The sequence below is a fragment of the Typopeltis vanoorti genome, chromosome 22 (assembly GCF_054136105.1).
Source record: "Typopeltis vanoorti isolate ZY-2024b chromosome 22, IOZ_Tvanoo_1.0, whole genome shotgun sequence".
Classification (NCBI taxonomy): domain Eukaryota; kingdom Metazoa; phylum Arthropoda; class Arachnida; order Uropygi; family Thelyphonidae; genus Typopeltis; species Typopeltis vanoorti.
The window spans coordinates 4,630,990-4,649,340 of NC_143570.1; positions in this window are offsets into that span (position 1 = coordinate 4,630,990).

The window sequence follows — 18,351 nt, forward strand, 5'->3', positions numbered from 1 at the left end:
TCATTCTTCTTGCATTTGCCAAACTTAACTGTCTAAACATCTCCTGGTCCCCATCCTCTGTGCTCCTGGATCTGTAGCAACACCCCACTAAATATCCTGTCTTGCTACCTCTACTTCACACCACATGCTCTCAAAATCATTTGTCCCACTTCCTTCCAAAGCCTCCACTCTTAGAGGACACAGGTCGTCACTTATCATAAGCAGTACTCCACCACCACGCTTTCCCCTCCTATCCTGCCGAAAAATTCTGTACCCAGCGACTTCTATTCCTGTTATTATATCCTCTTCTGTCAACTACATCTCAGTAATCCCAATAATTTTTGGCCAGGCTGATGCTATCTGTGCCACCAATTCCTCTCCCTTATTCCGGATACTCCTGGCATTAGTATAAAGCATATAAATGCCATTGTTTCTATACCCAGCATTATCCCCTCTAGACTCCACTGGGCTCACTGTTACCTGATGTCGTCTCCCTTCTCCCCAATATCCATTCCCACAGGAGGCCACCTCTGCTATCATCCTCCCTGGGACACACTGACTTGTTCAGAACAGCAATCTCTTTTCAAATGCCTACGTCCTTCCTCATTCAAATGTAAGTGGTCTCTCGCATACAATTCCTCTCTTTCCTCAAATGCACTCCAAACATCCACATATACCAGTCCTCTCTTGTCACACATTCTAGCTATTATGTCATTCAATATTACTGCTCTTCTGCTCAGCTCGTCATTATCATACCTAGGCAACACGAACACTATTTTTCCTCTCTCTGTCTTCTTCTGTACAGCCTCGAGCAAAAATCTCATATCTCTCACTGCCCGACTTACATTACTACTCAAGTCATTTGTTCCTACCATCACAATCATCTTATTCACCCTTTCACCTCTCTTAATTCATACTAATAAAAACATTTTTATTCTTGGTTGTGCATTATGATCTCAGTCATCAGCATCCTCAAATAGAAGAATATGCATCCTAATGGCCTTGCTTCTAGGATCCGGCATTTTGTACATTCATAATAGAAAATTTTTGCCAGTCATGAATATGGAAGGTTATTAACCAGAGTTCTGCTCTACTATGCTTTATTACAGGAACTGCACTTGCTCTTAAAAACCAGTCTAACTTAAATCATATGGTTGTGAGAAACTCGCCAAAATATGGAAAACTGTAATTTACGGTCGGTCTTTGTAATACCCTTTCTCCTAGTGCCCTTAGAGGGTGTTAGGTCTCCAACTTTGGAGTCCTAACTAGAGATCTGTAAATGTTGGATGTGGTCCAGTCAAATTTTGGAAATGTTTAGCTCATCGTTTTTGGTGAATCTCATTTGGTTGATCTGGACTTGTAAATTTTTTTAAATTTCTGTTCAGATCATGTTTTCTTTTAGAAATGCAAAAAAAAAAGTAAATTTGCTGTCAGTGTTATTGTAATGCATATGGAAGTGCAGTGTTCTGTTCTGTCTTGATAAGGTTTGAAATCATGTTTAATATGTACATCATTTTGTATCTACTTATGGTGGTAAAGTGATGAGCCAGTTTTTATTTTATTTTATTTATTATTTATTTTTTAATACTTCACCCCACGAAAGGTTGTAAAACTCCGGTACTGTGTCAAACTATAAAGCCTCTTTAACAACATGTTTCTATAATATTCCCTTGTAATTTATATATATATGTGATCTAGAAACTGCTTGAGATCAATTGTAAGCCATTTCAGACCTCAAAGTTTGGTAGTCTTATTTGTCTCCAACCTAAACAGAATCAAAAATATCCATGCCCATTGTGGAATGTGAACCTACTTGGTTGTAGAGTAGGTTATGTTAGTCACATGGTCATAGTGTCCAGCACAATTTACCATTTTTGCTATTTTTTGTATAGTATGTTCCTAGTTAAGAAATGAATTTATATAAAAAAAAAAGAGAGAAAGTAACAGTAATAAACCTTCAGTAATTAGAATGTTCAGAAATGCATTTCTGTTTTACTAATCTTCATATTTTGATTGATCTGTCCAGGAAAATGTACACATATCCTCTGAAGTGACTGTTTAACCCATGCTCACATGGAAATTGTGTCAGCATGTTATGCAGGCAAGTCTATTTAGTTTTTTTTTTTTTGTACTATATACAGTAGAATCTCTCTTAACTGGCAATAACAGGACTTTGCATAGTCCAGATACGAAATTTTGCCGGATAATTGAATATATACTTCGAGAACTTGCCTATTCATGTTTTGTGATGCCTTGTGTAGAAATAGTAGCCTGTAAAGTTTGTTGATCATGTTTTTTGATCTGCTGGCCATAATTAAATAAATAACATCAAAAATTGTGCAGATTTTTTAAAATTTCAAACACATACACATAATTTTATATTTCACAAAATCAAATTTAAACAGCATTTAAAAATTACAGTAAGTATTATCACATGAAAGTTGTTGAATTTCTTAGTGTGATTACATAACAGCTTCGAATGTCTGCCTGCTTACAATATTGTTGCCAGGGCTTTAAAAATTCACTGTGTTCAATGAAGTTTCATAACATCATGTGCTGACATAGATGAACGTTACTCGACAAATCTTGCCAGAATGCAAGCCCATTGAATATTTTTATTATCTCATATGCTTAAATTTCGGGTTTAAATTTAGGCCTTTGAAAGTGCTGTTGTTTTGGTATTGCTGGTTAATTGGGTGCCGGTTATGAGAGATTTTACTGTATTTTTTGTTTATTTTCATTTATGGCATTTGATTTAATTTGACATTTCATAGAAGTTAAAGTGTTCACGTGAGATTAACTAACACATCACTTAATGCATTTATCCGAAGGCTATATAGTAACCAGTTCTGCATAACAAGAGAGTACTCTGTGTTATATAGATCATTCTATGCATTAGCTTTGGACCATTCTATGATTCAAGAATGGTACTGTAACAAATGTAGGCATGTTACCTTACCAAACAAGGGAATTAAGAACAGATGAATCTCATCTTATAAACTCTCAAGATATGAACTATTCATACTTATGAATACTGCACAGGCTAATAAATTGTGAGTTCAATTCATTTATTGAATAAAGAATATTGAGATAACGAATATGTTATGATGTCTGAAGTTCACTGATACATTAATAAGTTTACCAGTATATCTTATATGAAGAAAAAAAATTCAATTTGTGAACATTCAACTTACAAACATATTTTAAGGAATGCATTGTGTTTGTAAGCCAAGGTTCACATGTGTTTGTATGTAAAAATTGTATGGAAAAATTATTTTCAATGAGAATACTAATGATATATGATAAGTATTGGATATCACTTTACACAAATATAATAACTGTTTCCTGTTTATTTTCACAAAGTATAGTTTTTTAATTTTCACAGCTGTATTGCACCATTTGAATGTTTTACATGTAAATTGGTTATACATTTTATTTCAAAATTATTGAATTTCTCATTTCAAGTGTTATATGATCATAAGTGTATATAATTATCAATCATGAAATGTGTGGACCGTTTTAATTGTCTTACATTAGCTACTAATGTGGTCCTTTTTAAAATTTTTTTCTTTTAATTTAATTGTTTGATTGATGTTCTGTGATTCTGTACTAAGATACTTGTGAAACTCAGGTGAAAATTAAATAAGTAAATAAGTTTTAACATGGATTTTCCTCCATTTGTATAGTTTGTTATTATTAAACCTCAATTCTAGGGAGTAGAAAGAGGCAAAATAGTTCCGCTGCATAAAGAATGATGCTCCAAGACAGAGGTACAAATTACAGCAGTCGGTAGAGTGGTGGACAAGATGATACTCTATAGGAACAGCATAGTTTTGTGGTCTTGCCTTAGTAGTGTTGCCAAGTCTTGCTCACTCTTTATAATAGAGTGACAGTTGAGTCAGGTAAACGAAATATACTGCTGGATTTTGTGAATGCATTTGACTGGATACCACATGGAACTCTCTTAACTTGAATCGTAGAATGATAAATCATCATTCCTGACTGAATCAACAGCCATCAAAGAGTAATATATGGGAAGAATTGAACTCAGGAGGTGGTGGATTACTGGTGGTGTACTGCAGGACTCAGTACTTGATGAATAAAGTAGGAAAATTACATATTGGCTTGTCACCCAGCATAAAAAGGGACACATCCTGGACTTAGGCAGAGGATCTAGGTCGAAAAATGTTACAGTCTCCACTAGCTACAATGAATCTATATACAGTGCACAATCATAGAAGGATATTAGTAGGAACTTATAACTGCAGATCTCTATGGGATGATGGTAGATTGGAAGAACTGATGAAGGAATTGGACCATATAAAATGGGATGTTGTGCGCCTTTCAGAGATAAGAAGGAAAGAAGAAACTCTCATGCGATTAAAAGATGGACATCTACTCTACCACTGTGAATTTGACAGAAACTCAACTGGTGGTGTAGGATTCCTAATAAATAAAACAATCAAGGACAATATTCTGTTTGTTAATAATCTAACATCAAGAATAGCTGAACTAAGTCTCTTCATAAATAAAAGATACCAACTGAATATTATACAAATATATACTATAACCATGCACCATCCAGATGAAGAGAGAGAGGATTTCTATGAAACATTAGAATCCACATTAAATAATTCTAAAGAATTCTACATACCTATAATGGGTGATTTTAATGCCAAGATTGGAAGCAGAGATAACCATCTGAACTCCATCGGTAAATTTGGATTTGGACAGAGGAATGAAAGAGAAGAAAGACTTATTGAATTCGCAGAAGAAAATAACCTCTTTATTATATGAACAGCTTTTTCAAGAAGAAAATCAACCGAAAATGGACTTAGAGAAGCCCAAATGGAAAACTTACAATGAAATAGACTTCATCTTCTCCAACAGAAGATGTATAATAAATAATACCAAAGTGCTTAATAGATTTAATACAGGAAGTAACCACAGACTACTAAGGGCAAAAGTATGGATCAACAAAAAAATGGGAATGGAATAAGCTCATAAGAAAAAAAGTCAAATTTAACGAATCTACAAAACCTCTAACACAATAAAGCCTTTTATAGAGAATCACTCAAAAATGAACTAAAAAAGTTAAACACAGCTACTACCATCGATGATGCTAATGAAATCTTAACAAAATCTATCTTGAATTGTGCACTAGAAATAGAAGGTGTAAAAAGGTGTAATTGCCAAAGAGAGGAAAAACTAAGACAGGAACCTTAGATCTGATGAAGAAAAGAAGAGATATGAAAAGAGATTTGAATGGCATCAATAAAATAGAATGTGTGAAAATATGTAAAACTGTACATAAAAGGATGAAACATGAAATTAGATCATATAATACTAGGAAAATTAAAGAAACAATAAAAAACAATAGTAATATGACGGTCCTAAGACGAACATTATCAGTTGGAACAAAGGAAATAGCTGCTGTAAGAGGAAAAAATGGTGAACTTATAAAAAATAAAGATGCACTAATAATACTGAACTCTATGCAGACAAAAGCCTGAGGCATCCAAGAATCATCTATGGATAACTCGAGTGAAGAAGAACACAATGCCCCTGAGATCTTACAAGGTGAAGTGGAAATGGCACTGCGGGAAATGAAGAATGCAAAGGCTCCAGGAGAAGATGGAATTATGATTGACTTCTTAAAACTGGGAGGAATCCCTGTGATCAAACAGCTGACTAAACTCTTTAATAACTGCCTAAAACAGAGAAAAATTCCAAAAAATTGAAACAGTTCGCTTCTAATATTAATTTTTAAAAAGGGCAATAAGGATGAAATTAAAAACTACAGACCTATAAGCCTACTCCCCACCATATATAAAGTCTTCACAAAAATTAATAATAATAGAATAAAATCTAAACTAGAGGGAATGCAATCCTGTGAACAAGCTGGATTTAGAAAGAATTACAATACTTTGGACCATATTCACACATTAAGACAGCTCATTGAAAAATCAATTGAATACAATAAATCCTTGTCTGGCCTATATAGACTACAAAAAAAGCATTTGATTCAGTTAAAACATCTGCAACACTAAAAGCTTAAGAAACCCAGGGAACTGAGAAACCATATATTGAAGCATTAAAACATATTTACAATAATGCAACTTCTGTAATTAAATTATATAAAAATAGTGAAAAGTTCCCAATACAAAAAGGCATCCGGCATGGCGACACCATATCTCCCAAATTATTTACAGCTGCACTAGAGGAAGTCGAAGCCTTGATTGGGAAACAAAAGGAGTAAACATAAGTGGAGAAAGGCTGCATCAACTGAAATTTGCAGACGATATTGTCCTAATAGCAGATAATCTTGAAAATCTTGAAGAAAGGCTAAATCAGCTAAATGAAGCCTCCAAAGTAATTGAATTAAAAATAAATAGAGAAAAAACAAAAATAATGACGAATAAATACATTAACCATAGAACTTCATCATCATCAAATTCCTGCCATGTACCCTCAAGGGGTGTACAGGATATGACAGTACTACATGAAAAAATTACATCATTACTAACTTCCTATCTACAATTTTCCTCCAAATCAGTCTGTTACTTGTCAAGACTCCAACATTATCAGATCTTATATTTCTATCATCTAAGGCACTTTGTACCGTATCAATCCACCTATATCTTGGTCTTCCTCTGGGTCGTTTTCCTGCCAACCTGGCAGAGAACACTTGTTTTGCTAATCTTTCCTCTCCCATTCTATTTAAGTGACCATACCATCTGAGATTAGCTCTGCTAACGCATTCCTGGATGCTGACAATGTCAAGTTCTTTTCTAATATCCTCATTTTTAATATGATATTGCCATTGATGCCATCTGTTCACGCCTCTAATCTTTCTCAGGACTCTCATATCTGCGGTCTCTAGATTTTGGTCAAGTGTTTTACTTCTGACCCAGCTCTCAGATCCATAAGTTAAAATTGGTTTGAACACAGTCTTGTATACAGCTAATTTAGTGTTCCGACTAATTTCTTTCTTATTCCATATGAATTTATTCAATTGACTTCCCACGATACCAGCTTTGCTGATTCTGTTGTCTATTTCTATATTTAGTTTACCATCTTCAGTAAAAATTGTGCCTAAGTAGCTGAAATGGTTTTCTTGTTCCACAGGTTCTCCATTCACAACACAGTTGACATTTTCAATGATTCTGCCTATTTTCATTGTCTTTGTCTTTTTATTGCTGACCTTCATACCATATCTATTACAACAGCAATTGAATTTAGTCAGAGAATCTTGCAGACTTGTAGCGGATTTATTTAGAAGTATAACATCATCCGCATAAAGCAAAGAGCTGACATTAACATCTCCAATTTTGATATTAGGTTTAATACCACATTCCTTCATAATGTGATCCATATAGATAATGAATAACAGAGGGGATAATGTACATCCTTGTCTCACACCAGATTTAACATTAAACCATCTTCCTGTACTTCCTTCAATTCTAACTGCTGACTCACAACTCAAATAAAGACTAAGTATTGCTTGATATAATGCCCCATTGACACCATATAACTGCAGCGTATTGAATAGCTTCTCTCTTGGCACCTTATCATATGCCTTTTCCAAATCGACAAAACTTAAATACAGATCTTTGTTATATTCCCATGCTTTCTCGACTATTTGTCGTAAAGTGAAGATCTGATCCTGACAGCCTCTATTTGCCCTGAATCCAGCTTGTTCTTCACCAAGCTTTTCTTCCACAATTCTTCTCAACCGTTTCTCAAGTATACTTGCATAGATCTTACCAGGAACACTAAGTAGGGAAATACCTCTGTAATTCTCACATTCAGTTTTATTTCCCTTTTTATATATAGGTACTACGAGAGCTCTACTCCAATCATTGGGAATTGGTCCCTCCGTCCAGGCTTTCTGAACTATGCAGTGCAGCCACTGTAAGACTCTTATACCACCATACTTTAGCATTTCTGGTCGAATATCATCTACTCCTGCTGCCTTTCCACATTTCAAGCCTTTGATGGCTTTTTCTACTTCAAGTATGGATATGTATTCCTGACTGCATGCCTGGTCAGTGTTTTTTATCACTGTGCTGTCATCACTGCTTGTTTCATTTAGCAGTTTTTCAAAGTAATTACTCCATACTTCAAGGATATCTTTTTCTCCTGTTTTCATTTCACCTTTATCATCTCTAATTCCTTTTACAGCACTCTTTCCTCCATTCCTAAGCTTCTTCAACAAACTCCAGAATATTTTGCCACCTTCTTGATATTTATTTTCTATATTCTTGCCAAAGTCCTCCAATGACTTTTGTTTAGCTAGTTTTACACACTGTTTAGCTTTCTTACATTTGTCTCTGTATTCTGTAAGAGTAAAAGCTGACTTATTTGCCAGGAACTTTTGATATGCTTTCTTCTTTTCCTTCACTGCCTCTTTAACTTCCTGTGTCCACCAAGGAGTTCTGATTTTTTTATCCTTGCACACAACCTCACCACATGCCTCTCTGGCAGAATCAATCAATGTTTCCTTCAGAGTTTGCCACTGACTCTCCAAGGTTTGATTCCTGTTCTCAAACTCTTTCATTTTCTTTTCAATAATATTTCTGTATTTTAGTCTACAGTTCATATCTGAGAGCTGCTCAACTTTTATTCGCTTTAAAACTTTCTTACATGTTATTCTTTTCAATATGAAATTCAATTTTATCCTGCTCAAGACTAAATAGTGATCACTTCCAATTTCAAATCCTCTGTACACTCTGGTGTCCTGCACCAGGGAGAAAACATCACTATCAACAATAACATAGTCAATGAGACTTTTCTTATTCCTAGCCTCTTCTCTCCATGTGAATTTGTGCACATTTTTATGTTGGAACATGGTGTTAGTAATAACCAGTCCATGTCCTGAGCAGAAATCCAACAGATATTTTCCATTATTATTAGCTTTGCTCTTTTCTCCAAATTTTCCCAAAATATTTTTGTATGTCTCACAATCATTTCCTACTCTACTATTTAGATCCCCAACAAGGACCAACTTTTCCTTTTTCATTGTGTCAGTTGCTTTTTCTAAAGCCTCAAAAAATTCCTCCACTTCTACCTTAGTAGAACCTTCTGTGGGACCATAGGCACAAATAAGTCTCATTGTCCAGTTCCCCATTCTCATATTTGCCCACATTACTCTACTTGAGACTGACTGCCATTCAAGAAGATTAGCCTCGTATTTTGTGTTGAATCCTATGGCTACTCCTTCTTTTCCTTGATTGTCATTGCCTGAATATAACATTTTGTATTTATTGCTCAGAAAGATCTCACCAGTTTTGGTCTTTTTTGTTTCAGTCACCCCTATTATGTCGATCTGGTACTTATCTAATTTCTCAGCTAGCTCCATTTCTTTGCCATTCAGGCTTCTTACGTTGATAGTACCAATCTTTAACTCTGGTGATGTTGAGTTGGGGTTTGTTTTCAGATTTGTTCCAGTTGCTGACTTTTCGCTGTTCGCCCTGGTTCCCTGGCGAAAACAACGGGGGCCTTGTTTAACCGGGCGACGCCCCAGCCGGCATGAAATTTTGTCATGTTGTACCATCATTTTTTATTTTGCCATAGAACTTTCAAGTTGAAAACCATGAAATACAGCAAGTTACTTCATATGTATATTTGGGCCAATTGTTATCCTTTGAGGATTGCCAAAGAAAATAGATTGAACAAAGAATTCAACTTGGATGGATGGCTTATGGGAAAATGAGAGACATATTCAGAAGTGACATCCCTATGAGTCTGAAAAGGAAAGCTTTCGACCAGTGTATACTTCCTGTCCTAACATACAGAGAAGAAACATGGAATTTAACAGAAGTCCTAAAAAAAAAGCTGAGAACAATACAACATCGCATGGAGAGAAGTATGCTAAAATTAACATTAAGAGGTAGGAAGACAAATACCTGGATAAGATCTCAAACAGGTGTCATGAATATTGTAAAATACATTAAACAGGCTAAGTGGAGGTGGGATGGCCATATTGCCAGATGCAGTGACGGGAGATGGACTAGAAAAACAACAGAGTGAAGACCAATGAATGGAGCAAGACCATGAGGAAGACCGAGAAAATGGTGGAGGGATGAATGAACTGGAACAAATTGCAGGAGTGAGATGGATGGGAGAGGAAGAAAACCGAGTGGTCTGGAAAATCATGGGGGAGACCTTCGTCTAGCAGTGGACATAACCAAAAGGTTGAAGAAGAATTCCCATCTTCTAAAGCACTTTTTACTATATCAGTCCACCAACATCTTGGTCTTCCTTTGGGTCTTTTTCCTGCCATCATGGCAAAGAACGCTTGTTTAGCTACTCTTTCCTCTCGTATTCTATTTAAGCGGCCATATACTACCTGAGATTGGCTCTTTTAACACATTCCTGAATGCTAACAACATCAAATTCGTTCTTCATCTATAGCATTGCATATTTCTTCTAACATTATTATGAATAAGTGAGGTGATAGTGGGCATCCTAGCCTAACTCCTTTTTCTATTTTAAATATGTCAGTCTTTATTCTATTAGTTTTAATAGAATAAAGACTGACATATTAATAAACTCTGCTCTGCTATCTTTATAGTAGTTTTTGATGAATGATAAGATTTCTACTTTATCTTTGAGGATTTGAATCAGTTTATTTCTGTCTATTGAATCGAAGGCGTGTTTGAAGTCTATAAGCAGCAGTATATACGCTTGTTTAGCTAATCTTTCCTCTCGTATTCTATTTAAGATATCGCATATCGTGTTCCCAGTATTTTTCATCTATGTTATTAACAGTGAAGATGTGGTCTATTGTTGATCTGCTGACTCTAAAACCTGCTTGGTCCGTCTCTTATGATTTCTTCCTTTATGTTAGGAATTCTGTTTTGAATGATGCATATGAATATCTTATCGCTATAGCTTAAAAGAATTATTAGTCTGTAGTTCTCACATTTTTGCCTATCTCTTTTTTTGTCAATAGGTATTATGATTTCTGTCTTCTAATCATCTAGTATTTCTCCTGTGTGTATAGTTTGGTTAGAGACTTTTAATAGGAAGTTAGTTGCTTTATGACCTCTGTATTCCTAGAATTCTATGGGTAGTTGGTCAATACCTGGAGCCTTGGACTCTTTCATTTGGCTTATGGTATGTAGAATTTCATCTTTTATTATTTATATTGTCCCAGTCTTGTTCTTTTATAAAAAGAGTTGGTAGTATTCTCTCCATATATTATTTATTTATTGTATAGATCTGGTTTCTTTGTTATTTTTATCCTTCATTTTTAGTGTTTTGATTCCATATGATTTCATGAGTTCTTTTAAGATTCTGTAGACTGTTTTGTTATCATTCCTTTTATTGACTTCTTCGCAGGCTTTTGCCTTTTCTTCTAGCCAGTTATTCTTTGCCGTTTTGCACAATCTGTCGATTTTATTTTTGAGTCATCAAAGGTTCTGTTTGTATTCTGCTGTGTTTTCTCTATTTAAGAGGCTTTTCACATTTTTTTTCTTCTATGATTTCTAATATTTCTGCAGTGGGATGTCTTTATTAGGTTTAACAGTTCCTAATATTTTTTGGGTGGTCTGTATCATGATTTCCTTACCTTGGTTCCATAAATATTCCACTTTGTCAGAGGTCACTTGGCTTATCTCAGATTTAATTGCTTTTTCAAATTTATTTTGCATAGCTTTGTCTTTGACTTTGTATAGATCTATTTTATTATGGGTCTTAGGTATGTTCTTGAATTTTAATTTAATTTTTGCTGCCAAGATTTCGTGATCAGAATCAAAATCTGGTTTTTTCAATGTTCTTACATTTTGAACAGATGATTTCCATTTTTTCTGATTGGTATATAGTCAATGCAGTTTTTGGTTAATCCATCTGGTGAGGTCCATGTGTACTTATGTGAGGGTTTATGGAAGCTGGTGTTTGTGACAAACAGATTATTCCAAAATTCAAGGAGTCTTTCATTCCTCTCATCCTTACGAGATTTGCCCATTACATCTATCATGTCTGGTGTGTATTTTCCAATCTTGGTGTTGAAGTCTCCCATTACTATTAAAATGTCTTTTACTTACTTTGTTAATTAGGTCTTCTAGATGGTGATAGAAGCTTTCTAGGTCTTTGTCTCCATGTGATTGATGTGTGGTGTATATCTGAATTATTTTGTAGTAGACTCCTTTTTCTTTCCCTTTTATTCTTATGGCAATTATCTTGGCCATTGTGGTTCTACAGATATTATCGAGTTTGTTGTTTTTAATTAATATGGAAATACCTTCTCTATGTATATTGTCATCTCTTCCTGAGTAAAACATTCTTCCATCTTTTTTATTGATCCTTCTCCTGGCCAGGGTGTTTCAGAGAGATCTACAATATCCTAGCTAATATTCTCCAATTCTTTCTCCATTAATTTGAATTTTCCTGTTTGGCTAGGGTTCTTATATTTAGAGTTAGGAGATTAGATGTATTTTGTTCTGACCACATAGCATAGCATAGCAAATTTCTTGACTATTTTCTGTGATCTTGAAGCAATTGTGTCGGCTTCCCCAGACATGGTAGTGTTGTCTCTGGTCTGTTCTATTCTGGTATCCATAGAGGTTATAGGCAATTAATTCAGCTGACGTGCCACTCCTCTGCTGCATATCTCCTTATAGCATGGAGCCACCAACCCGAGAGCACTATCTCTTTCTACGGATAGAGGCCGCCTCTAACATGAGGTACTGACGCCTTTTGCAGCTGTCCCTGATAGGGGTTGCAGACACTGCAGGGTGCTTTTAGGAACTAGGTAGTGGTCCTGCCCTGTTCTGTTAGCTAAATCAGTTTACATTTTTTCAATTTTGGCTCAAGCTTTAGGCAGCTTTGTACTCACCTTGGCACAACACCGTCATTGCATTCTTGTAGGCATTATTTAGGGTCAATGATGCTGCTCACTGACCCACCACATCCTGGTAGTGTTGCTGCTGTTGGTCCAGGACTGTAGCTAACCACGATATCTGATGGTCTTTCCCCTATCTGCCACCTGGAGACCTGCCTGGTAGTAGTCAGCTTTACCTAAAGTCAAAGTAATTACTCCATGCATAAAGAATATCTTTATCCTTAGTTATATAAGTAAAGCAGATATTAGATCCAGCATATTTCAAAGCTGAATGAAAGTTTCTTAAAAAGAAGTTGACTAGAGAGCTTACGAGAATACGCTCACTGGCATTCATGAGTTACCTTAGCGTGGCACTTAAAAAACAGGCACCACCCAAGCATCTACAGGGTGTTCGGGATAAATTTGACATATTTATAATTAATTATATTTTTCCGTAAGTTACATGTATTAACACACACTTCTCTTCATTTAAAAGTTTGGACCCTTCTTCATTCATATACAAGATGTCAGAAAGGATGGATAGCTGGAACCCACCTGAATCATGGAAGAGAATAACTTGTATCATGATGATTCGTGCCCGCCATCAAAATAAGGATATTACGACTGCTGCCCAATGCTCCCTGAATACAGTAAAAACAATCAGGCATGAACTAGAGACTTGCAATGGTGACTACGAGGATGTAGCAAGAAGAAAGATCCCTAGCAGACGATCTGATTGCGTTCGTACAGCAAAATTCCTCGCAAATCTGCAGGAACAGGTGTTGAAGAACCCTGGCATTGGAATTCGGGCTTTGTTCGTGGAGTTGCTAACTGTAGTCAAGCCCTGGATAACAAGGGTAGCCAATGGTAGGCCGTATGTATGGCAGCAGGATTCGGCCCCTTGCCACACCTCTGGGAAAAGTCAAAAATGGTTGTCTGAAAATTTCTACGACTTCACCAGTCCAAATGTTTGGCCTCCAAACTCCCCAGACCTTAACCCCATGGATTATTTTGTATGGGGCGCAGTTGAAAAAGACACCAATCGCACTTCCAGTAATACAAAAGCCCAGTTAATGGATAAAATTAAAACAGTTTTTGCGGCCCTTCCCAGGGAGACTGTAGCATCAGCTTGTTCGAGGTTCCGAAGCAGAATTGAAGCTGTGATCGATGCTAATGGTGGTTATTTTGAGTAAATCTTGTTGATAGTATTGTAATTAACTCTGCCTGTAATGTTTTTTTGTCAATTCATTAAATTTAATAGATACAAAGAAGATTTTCTTTTTCCTTACGAAACTGTCAAATTTATCCCGAACACCCTGTATATATTTGCTTTCTATTAGTCCATTTTAATAAGGTTTATGAAGTACTGGAGAGAAAAGTTGGTGAAGCTAAGTTGTTGAGAATAGCGAAAACTAGAGATAAGGCCTTGAAAGACATAACATCAGTTAAGCAGATAAAGGACGCCACAGGAGTAGTACTACAAGAGGAGGACAAAATCAGAGGAAAATGGGAAGAATATTTTCGTAATCTACTAAATGAGGAAAATCCAAGAGAGAGGTGTGAGGATGGAAAGGCAAATGAAGGATCGGTGCAGGACATAAGCGGAGAGGAATTGTATTGGGCTGAGAAAAATGAAGAATGGAAAGGCTGTGGGGGCGGACCAGATACCTGGAGAAGTGTGGGCATCGAGGGCGTAGACATGTTATGGGATCTGTTGAGGAAAATAGCCGAACAGGAAAAGATACCAGAGGAATGGAGGAAAAGCATTCTCGTCCCAATCTACAAGGGAAAAGATGTTCAAGATTTTGGCAACTATAGAGGGATCAAGCTGATGTCACACACGTTGAAGATATGGAAAAGAGTAATTGAAGGAAGGATACGGCGGGAAACAAAAAATGGTTAGGAGCAGTTTGGATTTATGCCAGGAAGCGGGACAATGGATGCAATATTTGAGCTAAGGCGATTGATGGAGAAATATAGGGAGATGCAGGGGAGCTACATATGGTGTTTATAGACCTGGAAAAGGCGTACGACAGAGTGGCCAGACAGGAGGTATGGAGGTGTATGAGGAAGAAGGGGAGGTGTCAGAAAAGTATGTGAGGTTGGTGAAGGAGATGTATGAGGGAGCGAAAACTCAGGTCAGGTCTAGTGTCGGCATGACAGAGGGGGTTCCCCATTGTCATAGGGCTCCATCAGGGATCAACTCTGAGCCCCTACCTCTTTGATCTGGTCATGGATGTACTAGTGGAGGACGTCAAGAAGGAGGCGCCAGGGAGCATGATGTTTGCTGATGATGTTGTTCTCTGCGAATCATCCCGAGAGAAGCTTGAAAAGACCCTGGAAGAGTGGAGAAAGACATTGGAGGAGAGAGGCATGAAAATTAACCAGGTAAAGACCGAATATATGTCAACAGGGAGTGACGAGGATATGATCATATGACTCCAGGGTGAAAGGTTAACTTCAGGGAAGAAATTCAAGTACCTTGGGTCGGTCGTCGAGAGGAATGGTGACCTGGATGAGGAAATACAGTACTGAATAACGTGCGACTGGATGAACTGAAGGAAGATGAGCGGATGCCTGTGCAACAAGAGAGTGAGTTGCAAGATGAAAGGGAAGCTGTATAAGATGGTGGTGAGGCTGGCGATGCTCCATGGCACGGAGACATGGCCTATAACAAAGGCACAGGAGAGGAAGATGGAGGTAGTGGAGAAGTGGATGTTGAGATGGATGAGTGGTGTGACAAAGAAGGACAGGATAAGGAAGGACTACATCAGAGGGACGATCAAGGTGGGACCGATCAGTAAGAAGGTACAAGAAAGCAGGCTGAGGTAGTTCAGTCATGTAGAGAGAAGGAGTGAGGAGAATGTTAGTAAACGAGTGGAGTGTGTGGAGGAAAGGAGGAAAAGAGGCAAACCCAAACTCAGATGGAGGGATAAGGTGGCAGTGGATCTTGGGGAGAAAGGATGGAGTTGGGAAGATGCCCTTAACCGGAGAATCTGGAAGAAGATTAAAGATGTGAACGCCGACCCTGTTTAACACGGGATAAGGCATAGTAGAAGAAGAAGAAGTCCATTTTGATAAGGTTTCACTAACCTGACAGCTGTTTTGAACTGGTTGGTTCTCTTCAGAGACACTGTATAAGTAAAGGCCCCTTTAAAAATTAGGCAATCCCCCGGACCACTCCTTATGAGTGACCAAAAGATCTCCCAACTCAGCATTGGTAGGGTGAGCCTGTCACTGAGTGACAGGCTCATGCTATCACTCACTGAGCAGAACCGCTCATATTCCAGGGAAAAGCATCCACCGACAAAGTCCCACATGGGCCATGCTGGAAAACACTTTCCCTGGAGACTTAAAATGCTCTCTCAGACAGAAACCTCAGAGAGAAAAAACTACGATAAAGAGCCGAGAGTCTATTTTTCCAGTGATATAAATTAAGGATAATAAATCCCGTATTATTTTACAGCCAGGTATGAAACTCGGAGATCGAAATCCATCGAAATCTAAGAGTTTCATGCTGAAGAACTATCGGCGGGTCCAAGCATAAGTCATCACTTGGGTAGTACAACACTATGGCAACTCGTGTCAAAGGTGGAGCAAGCTCCATCACTATCCTTAATATTTTCTCATAATGTAAAATGCAGCTCCTAGAAGATGTATTACTGTTTTACATTATGAGGAGAGGTCACTACCCAGATCAGTTTCGACCTTTATTGAGGTCTCAGTAATAATAATGTATGGGTACACCGATCTGTCAATTCATTAGTAGGGGTATATGTAAGTTCGGTTCACTTAAACCTTGGTATTCCAGGTCTACCTACTCACTGACGAGACCTCAATGAAGGTCGAAACCGGTCTGGGTAGTGACCTCTCCTCATAATGTAAGACAGTAATACATCTCCTAGGAGCTGCATTTTACATTATGAGAAAAGATTAAGGTTAGTGACGGAGCTTGCTCCACCTTTGACACGAGTTGCCATAGTGTTGCACTACCCAAGTGGTGACTTGCGCTTGGACCCACTGATAGTTCTTCAGCATGAAATTCTTAGATTTCGATGGATTTCAATCTCAGAGTTTCTTACCTGGCTGTAAAATAATATGGGATTTATTATCCCCTTAACTTAGGAGAAAAAACTCATTCAGTACTAAGGAATTTTAAATGTTGGAGAGTTGTATTTTTCATAAGCAAATTTTCAGTCAGTGTGTAAAAGTATTTACTAAAATAAACAACCAAAAAGCTTCAGTTTGGTGATTCAAAATTATATAAGCAAAGTGGATATTAGATCCAGCATTATTTCAAGGCTGAATGTAGAAACTAGGAAAGTTTCATAAAAATAAGTTGAACAGAGAGCTTACAGGAATACACTCGCCAGTATATTCACGAGTTGCCTTAGTGTGGATCACTTAGAAAACATAGACACTACCCAAGTGTCTATATAATCGCTTTCGATGCCTGTGTATTCCCATAAGCTCTCTGGTCAACTTATTTTTACAAAACTTTCATAGTTTCTACATTTTGGTTTTGAAATAATGCTGTATCTAATATCCACTTTATTTCAAGCATTATTTCAAATTCCAGCATTATTTCAAGGCTGAATGTAGAAACTAGGAAAGTTTCATAAAAATAAGTTGAACAGAGAGCTTACAGGAATACACTCGCCAGTATATTCACGAGTTGCCTTAGTGTGGATCACTTAGAAAACATAGGCACTACCCAAGTGTCTATATAATCGCTTTCGATACCTGTGTATTCCCATAAGCTCTCTGGTCAACTTCTTTTTACAAAACTTTCATAGTTTCTACATTTTGGTTTTGAAATAATGCTGTATCTAATATCCACTTATATAATTTTGCATCACTGAACTGAAGCTTTTTGATTCTTTATTTTAGTAAATACTTTTATGCACCAACTGAGAGTTCGCCTACAAAAAATACGCCTTAAACATTTCAAGTTTCTTAGTACTGAATGAGAGTTTTTTTTGCTGTCTTAAGGTTTTCTGCCTGGTCTCTGAGGAGAACCAACCAGTTCGAAACAGCTGTCAGGCCAGTGAAACCTTATCAGAATGGACTAATAGAAAGTGAATATTATAGTTGCTTGGGCAGCACCTAGGTTTTCTAAGTGGTCCACATTAAGGCAACTTGTGAAAAGAGGTCACCCCTGGAAATTTCCAAGAATATGGTTAACAAGGGTGTTAGGACGTTTTGATTATGTGCCTGAAAAGTGGAATTTGGTTTGCCAGAGGAGGTAATGAATTCTTTGTTGGTAAATGAGTTCAGAGGAAAAACGAAGGGTATTATATGAATAAATGTTTCTGACAGTTTCTTGCAAGAGTCTGATTGCTTAGATATGTCTGAAAAATTTTTGGTGGGCTACATGTTTGTACTTTCCATCATCACTGGATTTCATTGCATTTCCAGTATGCTAAATGTAAGGCTAATGTTTTTAATTCTAACCAGCATGTACTAGTGTGTTCTACATTTGATTTTACTTATGTGTGAGGTTAAAAATGTAAGTTTCTTTTAAGAGAAAAGACCTGCCTATCTTC